Raw genomic sequence first — 12,946 nt, forward strand, 5'->3', positions numbered from 1 at the left:
CCATGACCTGTCCTGCCTTTCTGGATTTTACACTTTTTTCAGATGGCCCTTTTGACCGGGGGGAAGTGAGACTTCATTGTAGTGCAGATTTCCTTTGCAAGCTTGCTTGGTTGGCCAAAAAGGGCGTATGCATTTTTTCCTGAATATATTCAGGAAAAAACGCATACGCACTTTTTGGCCAAGTGCATCATTGTGGACGTTCTGCCTCTTTTCCTATGCTTTCAGTGCAATTCCAGTCTACCTCCTGAAATCGGTTTCCTGCAATTCTGCCCCGCTTTCAAGTCCTCTTGGCAGCCTTACTTCAGTCTATTTTTGGACGATAGCTGTCATTTATAACTCTGCAGGTTTGTGAATTACAGTGCCCCTGAGCTCCTTTCTTCAACTCGCTTTCTTGTGACCTGGCCGCAACACCGCAGGATGGCTTCAGGCCCTAATCAGGTTCCGGCCCGGCATGCTGAGCCTTTGGTTAATTCCTCTTCCTGGTGGGAAATGAGAGTTAAATTTGCCAGTCCAGACACCTCCAGCTAGCCTCTCATTGGTTCTCACTATTCCTGTTCATCTTCCGCAGAAATTGCAAACTGGGCCAAACAGGAGGTTAAAGGGACTGACTCTCCAAGTGGGGAGAGTGTTAGTAAAGCGTCTGGAATGTTGCACCCGAGTACCAGGGGAGGAAAACTGAGACATATTTGAACACGTCTCCCGATCACATGGTTGATCATACTCTAGGTTCCACATGCATGTTTTAGCTGAAGGAAGAATACCTTAAACCTGGAGAGTTAAGACCCGTGCAATGGGTACCATGCAATATGACTTCAAAGGATCTTCATTTGCTCACCGAACCTCTCCAATCCTATCACTGCTGCGTTTATGCCCCTGTACACATGCTTGATTCTCTTTCGGAGTCATAGCAATCCATAGGTTTTAAGATACTTACTAGTCAGGTACATTCTTAGGCGTTTAATATGTGGTGTTGAGTCCATTTCGTTGAGCAAGGTGTAGCTCTTGTCTATTCCATATTTGACTTAAGGAACTTTATCTGTGCTCATTTCAATCTCTGGTTTTATGCAGCACCCCAACTCACCTTTCCCCTTAAGCAAGCATAAGTTGGTTTTCTAAATTTGAGACCCTGTTCTGTTCTGTAATTCATTTCCTGTGTAGTCAAGTTTACATTCCGTGTATTACTGATATCTTATGATGTTTCTTTTTCTGTGTGACTTACTTCAGTTAGAATCATCATACCTGAATCCACTCATTGTGCTGCTAAGGGCCTGATGACACAGATTTCATTGCTGAGTGATATTGCTTTTTAAGTAAATACCACAACTTCTTTATCCATTTTTCACTTTCTGCGATGTTGAACTTGTACTGTAAACGAGGTTCTTGTAAACAGAGCCGTTCCAAACTTTGGGGTGGCTGTGTCTTTTTGATTTTAATTTCCCTAAGCTATAGGACCATAAGTGGAAGTGCCCTAGGCTCTGTTGCTTTGTTTTTTAGATGTTTCAGGAAACACCATACACTTTTCCCAAGTGTCTGTTGGCAATTTACATCCCACCCATCAGCATAACAAGGCTCCCAGTTGTCCTTGGCCTGTCCTGCCTTTCTGGATTTTACACTTTTTTCAGATGGCCCTTTTGGCCGGGTGGAAGTGAGACTTCATTGTAGTGCAGATTTCCTTTGCAAGCTTGCTTGGTTGGCCAAAAAGGGCGTATGCGTTTTTTCCTGAATATATTCAGGAAAAAACGCATACGCCCTTTTTGGCCAAGTGCATCATTGTGGACGTTCTGCCTCTTTTCCTATGCTTTCAATGCAATTCCAGTCTACCTCCTGAAATCGGTTTCCTGCAATTCTGCCCCGCTTTCAAGTCCTCTTGGCAGCCTTACTTCAGTCTATTTTTGGACGATAGCTGTCATTTATAACTCTGCAGGTTTGTGAATTACAGTGCCCCTGAGCTCCTTTCTTCAACTCGCTTTCTTTTGAGCTGGCCGCAGCACCGCAGGATGGCTTCAGGCCCTAATCTGGTTCCGGTACGGCACGCTGAGCCTTTGGTTATTTCCTCTTCCTGGTGGGAAATGAGAGTTAAATTTGCCCGTCCAGACACCTCCAGCTAGCCTCTCATTGGTTCTCGCTATTCCTGTTCATCTTCCGCAGAAATTGCAAACTGGGCCAAACAGGAGGTTAAAGGCGCTGACTCTCCAAGTGGGGAGAGTGTTAGTAAAGCGTCTGGAATGTTGCACCCGAGTACCAGGGGAGGAAAACTGAGACATATTTGAACACGTCTCCCGTTCACATGGTTGATCATACTTGGGTTCCACATGCATGTTTTAGCTGAAGGAAGAATACCTTAAACCTGGAGAGTTGAGACCCGTGTAATGGGTACCATGCAATATGACTTCAAAGGGTCTTCATTTGCTCACCGCACCTCTCCAATCCTATCACTGCTGCGTTTATGCCCCTGTACACATGCTTGATTCTCTTTCGGAGACATAGCAATCCATAGGTTTTAAGATACTTACAAGTCAGGTACATTCTTAGGCGTTTAATATGCGGTGTTGAGTCCATTTCGTTGAGCAAGGAGTAGCTCTTGTCTATTCCATATTTGGCTTAAGGAACTTTATCTGTGCTCATTTCAATCTCTGGTTTTATGCAGCACCCCAACTCACCTTTACCCTTAAGCAAGCATAAGTTGTTTTTCTAAATTTGAGACCCTGTTCTGTTCTGTAATTCAGTTCCTGTGTAGCCAAGTTTGCATTCCGTGTATTACTGATATCTTATGATGTTTCTTTTTCTGTGTGACTTATTTCAGTTAGAATCATCATACCTGAATCCACTCATTGTGCTGCTAAGGGCCTGATGACATAGATTTCATTGCTGAGTGATATTGCTTTGTAAGTGAATACCACAACTTCTTTATCCATTTTTCACTTTCTGCGATGTTGAACTTGTACTGTAAACGAGGTTCTTGTAAACAGAGGCGTCCCAAACTTTGGGGTGGCTGTGTCTTTTTGATTTTAATTTCCCTAAGCTATAGGACCATAAGTGGCAGCGCCCTAGGCTCTGTTGCTTTGTTTTTTAGATGTTTCAGGAAACACCATACACTTCTCCCCAGTGTCTGTTGGCAATTTACATCCCGCCCATCAGCATAACAAGGCTCCCAGTTCTCCATGGCCTGTCCTGCCTTTCTGGATTTTACACTTTTTTCAGATGGCCCTTTTGACCGGGGGGAAGTGAGACTTCATTGTAGTGCAGATTTCCTTTGCAAGCTTGCTTGGTTGGCCACAAAGGGCGTATGCGTTTTTTCCTGAATATATTCAGGAAAAAACGCATACGCCCTTTTTGGCCAAGTGCATCATTGTGGACGTTCTGCCTCTTTTCCTATGCTTTCAATGCAATTCCAGTCTACCTCCTGAAATCGGTTTCCTGCAATTCTGCCCCGCTTTCAAGTCCTCTCGGCAGCCTTACTTCAGTCTATTTTTGGATGATAGCTGTCATTTATAACTCTGCAGGTTTGTGAATTACAGTGCCCCTGAGCTCCTTTCTTCAACTCGCTTTCTTGTGACCTGGCCGCAACACCGCAGGATGGCTTCAGGCCCTAATCTGGTTCCGGCACGGCACGCTGAGCCTTTGGTTATTTCCTCTTCCTGGTGGGAAATGAGAGTTAAATTTGCCCGTCCAGACACCTCCAGCTAGCCTCTCATTGGTTCTCGCTATTCCTGTTCATCTTCCGCAGAAATTGCAAACTGGGCCAAACAGGAGGTTAAAGGCGCTGACTCTCCAAGTGGGGAGAGTGTTAGTAAAGCGTCTGGAATGTTGCACCCGAGTACCAGGGGAAGAAAACTGAGACATATTTGAACACGTCTCCCGATCACATGGTTGATCATACTTGGGTTCCACATGCATGTTTTAGCTGAAGGAAGAATACCTTAAACCTGGAGAGTTAAGACCCGTGTAATGGGTACCATGCAATATGACTTCAAAGGGTCTTCATTTGCTCACCGAACCTCTCCAATCCTATGACTGCTGCTTTTATGCCCCTGTACACATGCTTGATTCTCTTTCGGAGACATAGCAATCCATAGGTTTTAAGATACTTACTAGTCAGGTACATTCTTAGGCGTTTAATATGCGGTGTTGAGTCCATTTCGTTGAGCAAGGAGTAGCTCTTGTCTGTTCCATATTTGACTTAAGGAACTTTATCTGTGCTCATTTCAATCTCTGGTTTTATGCAGCACCCCAACTCACCTTTACCCTTAAGCAAGCATAAGTTGGTTTTCTAAATTTGAGACCCTGTTCTGTTCTGTAATTCATTTACTGTGTAGCCAAGTTTACATTCCGTGTATTACTGATATCTTATGATGTTTCTTTTTCTGTGTGACTTACTTCAGTTAGAATCATCATACCTGAATCCACTCATTGTGCTGCTAAGGGCCTGATGACACAGATTTCATTGCTGAGTGATATTGCTTTGTAAGTAAATACCACAACTTCTTTATCCATTTTTCACTTTCTGCGATGTTGAACTTGTACTGTAAACGAGGTTCTTGTAAACAGAGCCGTTCCAAACTTTGGGGTGGCTGTGTCTTTTTGATTTTAATTTCCCTAAGCTATAGGACCATAAGTGGAAGTGCCCTAGGTTCTGTTGCTTTGTTTTTTAGATGTTTCAGGAAACACCATACACTTCTCCCGAGTGGTTGTTGGCAATTTACATCCCGCCCATCAGCATAACAAGGCTCCCAGTTCTCCATGACCTGTCCTGCCTTTCTGGATTTTACACTTTTTTCAGATGGCCCTTTTGACCGGGGGGAAGTGAGACTTCATTGTAGTGCAGATTTCCTTTGCAAGCTTGCTTGGTTGGCCAAAAAGGGCGTATGCGTTTTTTCCTGAATATATTCAGGAAAAAACGCATACGCCCTTTTTGGCCAAGTGCATCATTGTGGAAGTTCTGCCTCTTTTCCTATGCTTTCAATGCAATTCCAGTCTACCTCCTGAAATCGGTTTCCTGCAATTCTGCCCCGCTTTCAAGTCCTCTTGGCAGCCTTACTTCAGTCTATTTTTGGACGATAGCTGTCATTTATAACTCTGCAGGTTTGTGAATTACAGTGCCCCTGAGCTCCTTTGTTCAACTCGCTTTCTTGTGACCTGGCCGCAACACCGCAGGATGGCTTCAGGCCCTAATCTGCTTCCGGCACGGCACGCTGAGCCTTTGGTTATTTCCTCTTCCTGGTGGGAAATGAGAGTTAAATTTGCCCGTCCAGACACCTCCAGCTAGCCTCTCATTGGTTCTCGCTATTCCTGTTCATCTTCCGCAGAAATTGCAAACTGGGCCAAACAGGAGGTTAAAGGCGCTGACTCTCCAAGTGGGGAGAGTGTTAGTAAAGCGTCTGGAATGTTGCACCCGAGTACCAGGGGAAGAAAACTGAGACATATTTGAACACGTCTCCCGATCACATGGTTGATCATACTTGGGTTCCACATGCATGTTTTAGCTGAAGGAAGAATACCTTAAACCTGGAGAGTTAAGACCCGTGTAATGGGTACCATGCAATATGACTTCAAAGGGTCTTCATTTGCTCACCGAACCTCTCCAATCCTATCACTGCTGCGTTTATGCCCCTGTACACATGCTTGATTCTCTTTCGGAGACATAGCAATCCATAGGTTTTAAGATACTTACTAGTCAGGTACATTCTTAGGCGTTTAATATGCGGTGTTGTGTCCATTTCATTGAGCAAGGAGTAGCTCTTGTCTATTCCATATTTGACTTAAGGAACTTTATCTGTGCTCATTTCAATCTCTGGTTTTATGCAGCACCCCAACTCACCTTTACCCTTAAGCAAGCATAAGTTGGTTTTCTAAATTTGAGACCCTGTTCTGTTCTGTAATTCAGTTCCTGTGTAGCCAAGTTTACATTCCGTGTATTACTGATATCTTATGATGTTTCTTTTTCTGTGTGACTTACTTCAGTTAGAATCATCATACCTGAATCCACTCATTGTGCTGCTAAGGGCCTGATGACACAGATTTCATTGCTGAGTGATATTGCTTTGTAAGTAAATACCACAACTTCTTTATCCATTTTTCACTTTCTGCGATGTTGAACTTGTACTGTAAACGAGGTTCTTGTAAACAGAGCCGTTCCAAACTTTGGGGTGGCTGTGTCTTTTTGATTTTAATTTCCCTAAGCTATAGGACCATAAGTGGAAGTGCCCTAGGTTCTGTTGCTTTGTTTTTTAGATGTTTCAGGAAACACCATACACTTCTCCCGAGTGGTTGTTGGCAATTTACATCCCGCCCATCAGCATAACAAGGCTCCCAGTTCTCCATGACCTGTCCTGCCTTTCTGGATTTTACACTTTTTTCAGATGGCCCTTTTGACCGGGGGGAAGTGAGACTTCATTGTAGTGCAGATTTCCTTTGCAAGCTTGCTTGGTTGGCCAAAAAGGGCGTATGCGTTTTTTCCTGAATATATTCAGGAAAAAACGCATACGCCCTTTTTGGCCAAGTGCATCATTGTGGAAGTTCTGCCTCTTTTCCTATGCTTTCAATGCAATTCCAGTCTACCTCCTGAAATCGGTTTCCTGCAATTCTGCCCCGCTTTCAAGTCCTCTTGGCAGCCTTACTTCAGTCTATTTTTGGACGATAGCTGTCATTTATAACTCTGCAGGTTTGTGAATTACAGTGCCCCTGAGCTCCTTTGTTCAACTCGCTTTCTTGTGACCTGGCCGCAACACCGCAGGATGGCTTCAGGCCCTAATCTGGTTCCGGCACGGCACGCTGAGCCTTTGGTTATTTCCTCTTCCTGGTGGGAAATGAGAGTTAAATTTGCCCGTCCAGACACCTCCAGCTAGTCTCTCATTGGTTCTCGCTATTCCTGTTCATCTTCCGCAGAAATTGCAAACTGGGCCAAACAGGAGGTTAAAGGGACTGACTCTCCAAGTGGGGAGAGTGTTAGTAAAGCGTCTGGAATGTTGCACCCGAGTACCAGGGGAGGAAAACTGAGACATATTTGAACACGTCTCCCGATCACACGGTTGATCATACTCTAGGTTCCACATGCATCTTTTAGCTGAAGGAAGAATACCTTAAACCTGGGTAGTTGAAACCCGTGGAATGGGTACCATGCAATATGACTTCAAAGGGTCTTCATTTGCTCACCGCACCTCTCCAATCCTATCACTGCTGCGTTTATGCCCCTGTACACATGCTTGATTCTCTTTCGGAGACATAGCAATCCATAGGTTTTAAGATACTTACAAGTCAGGTACATTCTTAGGCGTTTAATATGCGGTGTTGAGTCCATTTCGTTGAGCAAGGAGTAGCTCTTGTCTATTCCATATTTGGCTTAAGGAACTTTATCTGTGCTCATTTCAATCTCTGGTTTTATGCAGCACCCCAACTCACCTTTACCCTTAAGCAAGCATAAGTTGTTTTTCTAAATTTGAGACCCTGTTCTGTTCTGTAATTCAGTTCCTGTGTAGCCAAGTTTGCATTCCGTGTATTACTGATATCTTATGATGTTTCTTTTTCTGTGTGACTTATTTCAGTTAGAATCATCATACCTGAATCCACTCATTGTGCTGCTAAGGGCCTGATGACATAGATTTCATTGCTGAGTGATATTGCTTTGTAAGTGAATACCACAACTTCTTTATCCATTTTTCACTTTCTGCGATGTTGAACTTGTACTGTAAACGAGGTTCTTGTAAACAGAGGCGTCCCAAACTTTGGGGTGGCTGTGTCTTTTTGATTTTAATTTCCCTAAGCTATAGGACCATAAGTGGCAGCGCCCTAGGCTCTGTTGCTTTGTTTTTTAGATGTTTCAGGAAACACCATACACTTCTCCCGAGTGTCTGTTGGCAATTTACATCCCGCCCATCAGCATAACAAGGCTCCCAGTTCTCCATGGCCTGTCCTGCCTTTCTGGATTTTACACTTTTTTCAGATGGCCCTTTTGACCGGGGGGAAGTGAGACTTCATTGTAGTGCAGATTTCCTTTGCAAGCTTGCTTGGTTGGCCACAAAGGGCGTATGCGTTTTTTCCTGAATATATTCAGGAAAAAACGCATACGCCCTTTTTGGCCAAGTGCATCATTGTGGACGTTCTGCCTCTTTTCCTATGCTTTCAATGCAATTCCAGTCTACCTCCTGAAATCGGTTTCCTGCAATTCTGCCCCGCTTTCAAGTCCTCTCGGCAGCCTTACTTCAGTCTATTTTTGGACGATAGCTGTCATTTATAACTCTGCAGGTTTGTGAATTACAGTGCCCCTGAGCTCCTTTCTTCAACTCGCTTTCTTGTGACCTGGCCGCAACACCGCAGGATGGCTTCAGGCCCTAATCTGGTTCCGGCACGGCACGCTGAGCCTTTGGTTATTTCCTCTTCCTGGTGGGAAATGAGAGTTAAATTTGCCCGTCCAGACACCTCCAGCTAGCCTCTCATTGGTTCTCGCTATTCCTGTTCATCTTCCGCAGAAATTGCAAACTGGGCCAAACAGGAGGTTAAAGGCGCTGACTCTCCAAGTGGGGAGAGTGTTAGTAAAGCGTCTGGAATGTTGCACCCGAGTACCAGGGGAAGAAAACTGAGACATATTTGAACACGTCTCCCGATCACATGGTTGATCATACTTGGGTTCCACATGCATGTTTTAGCTGAAGGAAGAATACCTTAAACCTGGAGAGTTAAGACCCGTGTAATGGGTACCATGCAATATGACTTCAAAGGGTCTTCATTTGCTCACCGAACCTCTCCAATCCTATGACTGCTGCGTTTATGCCCCTGTACACATGCTTGATTCTCTTTCGGAGACATAGCAATCCATAGGTTTTAAGATACTTACTAGTCAGGTACATTCTTAGGCGTTTAATATGCGGTGTTGAGTCCATTTCGTTGAGCAAGGAGTAGCTCTTGTCTATTCCATATTTGACTTAAGGAACTTTATCTGTGCTCATTTCAATCTCTGGTTTTATGCAGCACCCCAACTCACCTTTACCCTTAAGCAAGCATAAGTTGGTTTTCTAAATTTGAGACCCTGTTCTGTTCTGTAATTCAGTTCCTGTGTAGCCAAGTTTACATTCCGTGTATTACTGATATCTTATGATGTTTCTTTTTCTGTGTGACTTACTTCAGTTAGAATCATCATACCTGAATCCACTCATTGTGCTGCTAAGGGCCTGATGACACAGATTTCATTGCTGAGTGATATTGCTTTGTAAGTAAATACCACAACTTCTTTATCCATTTTTCACTTTCTGCGATGTTGAACTTGTACTGTAAACGAGGTTCTTGTAAACAGAGCCGTTCCAAACTTTGGGGTGGCTGTGTCTTTTTGATTTTAATTTCCCTAAGCTATAGGACCATAAGTGGAAGTGCCCTAGGTTCTGTTGCTTTGTTTTTTAGATGTTTCAGGAAACACCATACACTTCTCCCGAGTGGTTGTTGGCAATTTACATCCCGCCCATCAGCATAACAAGGCTCCCAGTTCTCCATGACCTGTCCTGCCTTTCTGGATTTTACACTTTTTTCAGATGGCCCTTTTGACCGGGGGGAAGTGAGACTTCATTGTAGTGCAGATTTCCTTTGCAAGCTTGCTTGGTTGGCCAAAAAGGGCGTATGCGTTTTTTCCTGAATATATTCAGGAAAAAACGCATACGCCCTTTTTGGCCAAGTGCATCATTGTGGAAGTTCTGCCTCTTTTCCTATGCTTTCAATGCAATTCCAGTCTACCTCCTGAAATCGGTTTCCTGCAATTCTGCCCCGCTTTCAAGTCCTCTTGGCAGCCTTACTTCAGTCTATTTTTGGACGATAGCTGTCATTTATAACTCTGCAGGTTTGTGAATTACAGTGCCCCTGAGCTCCTTTGTTCAACTCGCTTTCTTGTGACCTGGCCACAACACCGCAGGATGGCTTCAGGCCCTAATCTGGTTCCGGCACGGCACGCTGAGCCTTTCGTTATTTCCTCTTCCTGGTGGGAAATGAGAGTTAAATTTGCCCGTCCAGACACCTCCAGCTAGCCTCTCATTGGTTCTCGCTATTCCTGTTCATCTTCCGCAGAAATTGCAAACTGGGCCAAACAGGAGGTTAAAGGCGCTGACTCTCCAAGTGGGGAGAGTGTTAGTAAAGCGTCTGGAATGTTGCACCCGAGTACCAGGGGAAGAAAACTGAGACATATTTGAACACGTCTCCCGATCACATGGTTGATCATACTTGGGTTCCACATGCATGTTTTAGCTGAAGGAAGAATACCTTAAACCTGGAGAGTTAAGACCCGTGTAATGGGTACCATGCAATATGACTTCAAAGGGTCTTCATTTGCTCACCGAACCTCTCCAATCCTATCACTGCTGCGTTTATGCCCCTGTACACATGCTTGATTCTCTTTCGGAGACATAGCAATCCATAGGTTTTAAGATACTTACTAGTCAGGTACATTCTTAGGCGTTTAATATGCGGTGTTGAGTCCATTTCGTTGAGCAAGGAGTAGCTCTTGTCTATTCCATATTTGACTTAAGGAACTTTATCTGTGCTCATTTCAATCTCTGGTTTTATGCAGCACCCCAACTCACCTTTACCCTTAAGCAAGCATAAGTTGGTTTTCTAAATTTGAGACCCTGTTCTGTTCTGTAATTCAGTTCCTGTGTAGCCAAGTTTACATTCCGTGTATTACTGATATCTTATGATGTTTCTTTTTCTGTGTGACTTACTTCAGTTAGAATCATCATACCTGAATCCACTCATTGTGCTGCTAAGGGCCTGATGACACAGATTTCATTGCTGAGTGATATTGCTTTGTAAGTAAATACCACAACTTCTTTATCCATTTTTCACTTTCTGCGATGTTGAACTTGTACTGTAAACGAGGTTCTTGTAAACAGAGCCGTTCCAAACTTTGGGGTGGCTGTGTCTTTTTGATTTTAATTTCCCTAAGCTATAGGACCATAAGTGGAAGTGCCCTAGGTTCTGTTGCTTTGTTTTTTAGATGTTTCAGGAAACACCATACACTTCTCCCGAGTGGTTGTTGGCAATTTACATCCCGCCCATCAGCATAACAAGGCTCCCAGTTCTCCATGACCTGTCCTGCCTTTCTGGATTTTACACTTTTTTCAGATGGCCCTTTTGACCGGGGGGAAGTGAGACTTCATTGTAGTGCAGATTTCCTTTGCAAGCTTGCTTGGTTGGCCAAAAAGGGCGTATGCGTTTTTTCCTGAATATATTCAGGAAAAAACGCATACGCCCTTTTTGGCCAAGTGCATCATTGTGGAAGTTCTGCCTCTTTTCCTATGCTTTCAATGCAATTCCAGTCTACCTCCTGAAATCGGTTTCCTGCAATTCTGCCCCGCTTTCAAGTCCTCTTGGCAGCCTTACTTCAGTCTATTTTTGGACGATAGCTGTCATTTATAACTCTGCAGGTTTGTGAATTACAGTGCCCCTGAGCTCCTTTCTTCAACTCGCTTTCTTGTGACCTAGCCGCAACACCGCAGGATGGCTTCAGGCCCTAATCTGGGTCTGGCACGGCACGCTGAACCTTTGGTTATTTCGTCTTCCTGGTGGGAAATGAGAGTTAAATTTGCCCGTCCAGACACCTCCAGCTAGTCTCTCATTGGTTCTCGCTATTCCTGTTCATCTTCCGCAGAAATTGCAAACTGGGCCAAACAGGAGGTTAAAGGCGCTGACTCTCCAAGTGGGGAGAGTGTTAGTAAAGCGTCTGGAATGTTGCACCCGAGTACCAGGGGAGGAAAACTGAGACATATTTGAACACGTCTCCCGATCACATGGTTGATCATACTCTAGGTTCCACATGCATGTTTTAGCTGAAGGAAGAATACCTTAAACCTGGGTAGTTGAAACCCGTGCAATGGGTACCATGCAATATGACTTCAAAGGGTCTTCATTTGCTCACTGAACCTCTCCAATCCTATCACTGCTGCGTTTATGCCCCTGTACACATGCTTGATTCTCTTTCGGAGACATAGCAATCCATAGGTTTTAAGATACTTACTAGTCAGGTACATTCTTAGGCGTTTAATATGGGGTGTTGAGTCCATTTCGTTGAGCAAGGAGTAGCTCTTGTCTATTCCATATTTGGCTTAAGGAACTTTATCTGTGCTCATTTCAATCTCTGGTTTTATGCAGCACCCCAACTCACCTTTACCCTTAAGCAAGAATAAGTTGGTTTTCTAAATTTGAGACCCTGTTCTGTTCTGTAATTCAGTTCCTGTGTAGCCAAGTTTACATTCCGTGTATTACTGATATCTTATGATGTTTCTTTTTCTGTGTGACTTATTTCAGTTAGAATCATCATACCTGAATCCACTCATTGTGCTGCTAAGGGCCTGATGACACAGATTTCATTGCTGAGTGATATTGCTTTGTAAGTAAATACCACAACTTCTTTATCCATTTTTCACTTTCTGCGATGTTGAACTTGTACTGTAAACGAGGTTCTTGTAAACAGAGCCGTTCCAAACTTTGGGGTGGCTGTGTCTTTTTTATTTTAATTTCCCTAAGCTATAGGACCATAAGTGGCAGTGCCCTAGGCTCTGTTGCTTTGTTTTTTAGATGTTTCAGGAAACACCATACACTTCTCCCGAGTGGTTGTTGGCAATTTACATCCCGCCCATCAGCATAACAAGGCTCCCAGTTCTCCATGGCCTGTCCTGCCTTTCTGGATTTTACACTTTTTTCAGATGGCCCTTTTGACCGGGGGGAAGTGAGACTTCATTGTAGTGCAGATTTCCTTTGCAAGCTTGCTTGGTTGGCCAAAAAGGGCGTATGCGTTTTTTCCTGAATATATTCAGGAAAAAACGCATACGCCCTTTTTGGCCAAGTGCATCATTGTGGACGTTCTGCCTCTTTTCCTATGCTTTCAATGCAATTCCAGTCTACCTCCTGAAATCGGTTTCCTGCAATTCTGCCCCGCTTTCAAGTCCTCTTGGCAGCCTTACTTCAGTCTATT

The 12,946-nt window shown here is 44.0% G+C and overlaps 1 long non-coding RNA gene across 2 annotated transcripts in view; it reads left to right on the forward strand.

Moving 5' to 3' along the window:
• The window catches only part of LOC307181420, a 447,344-nt gene that overhangs the window by 242,513 nt on the left and 191,885 nt on the right, over positions 1-12,946 (forward strand). Inside the window, exon 2 of one of the 2 annotated variants that reach the window (XR_013826742.1) lies at positions 1,229-1,310. This is a non-coding gene — a long non-coding RNA (uncharacterized lncRNA). Of the gene's footprint in view, positions 1-1,224; positions 1,311-12,946 lie in introns of both variants that reach the window. The other variant, XR_013826743.1, reaches the window with a different exon arrangement.

This window comes from Stenella coeruleoalba (assembly GCF_951394435.1).
Source record: "Stenella coeruleoalba genome assembly, contig: scaffold_155, whole genome shotgun sequence".
Taxonomy (NCBI): domain Eukaryota; kingdom Metazoa; phylum Chordata; class Mammalia; order Artiodactyla; family Delphinidae; genus Stenella; species Stenella coeruleoalba.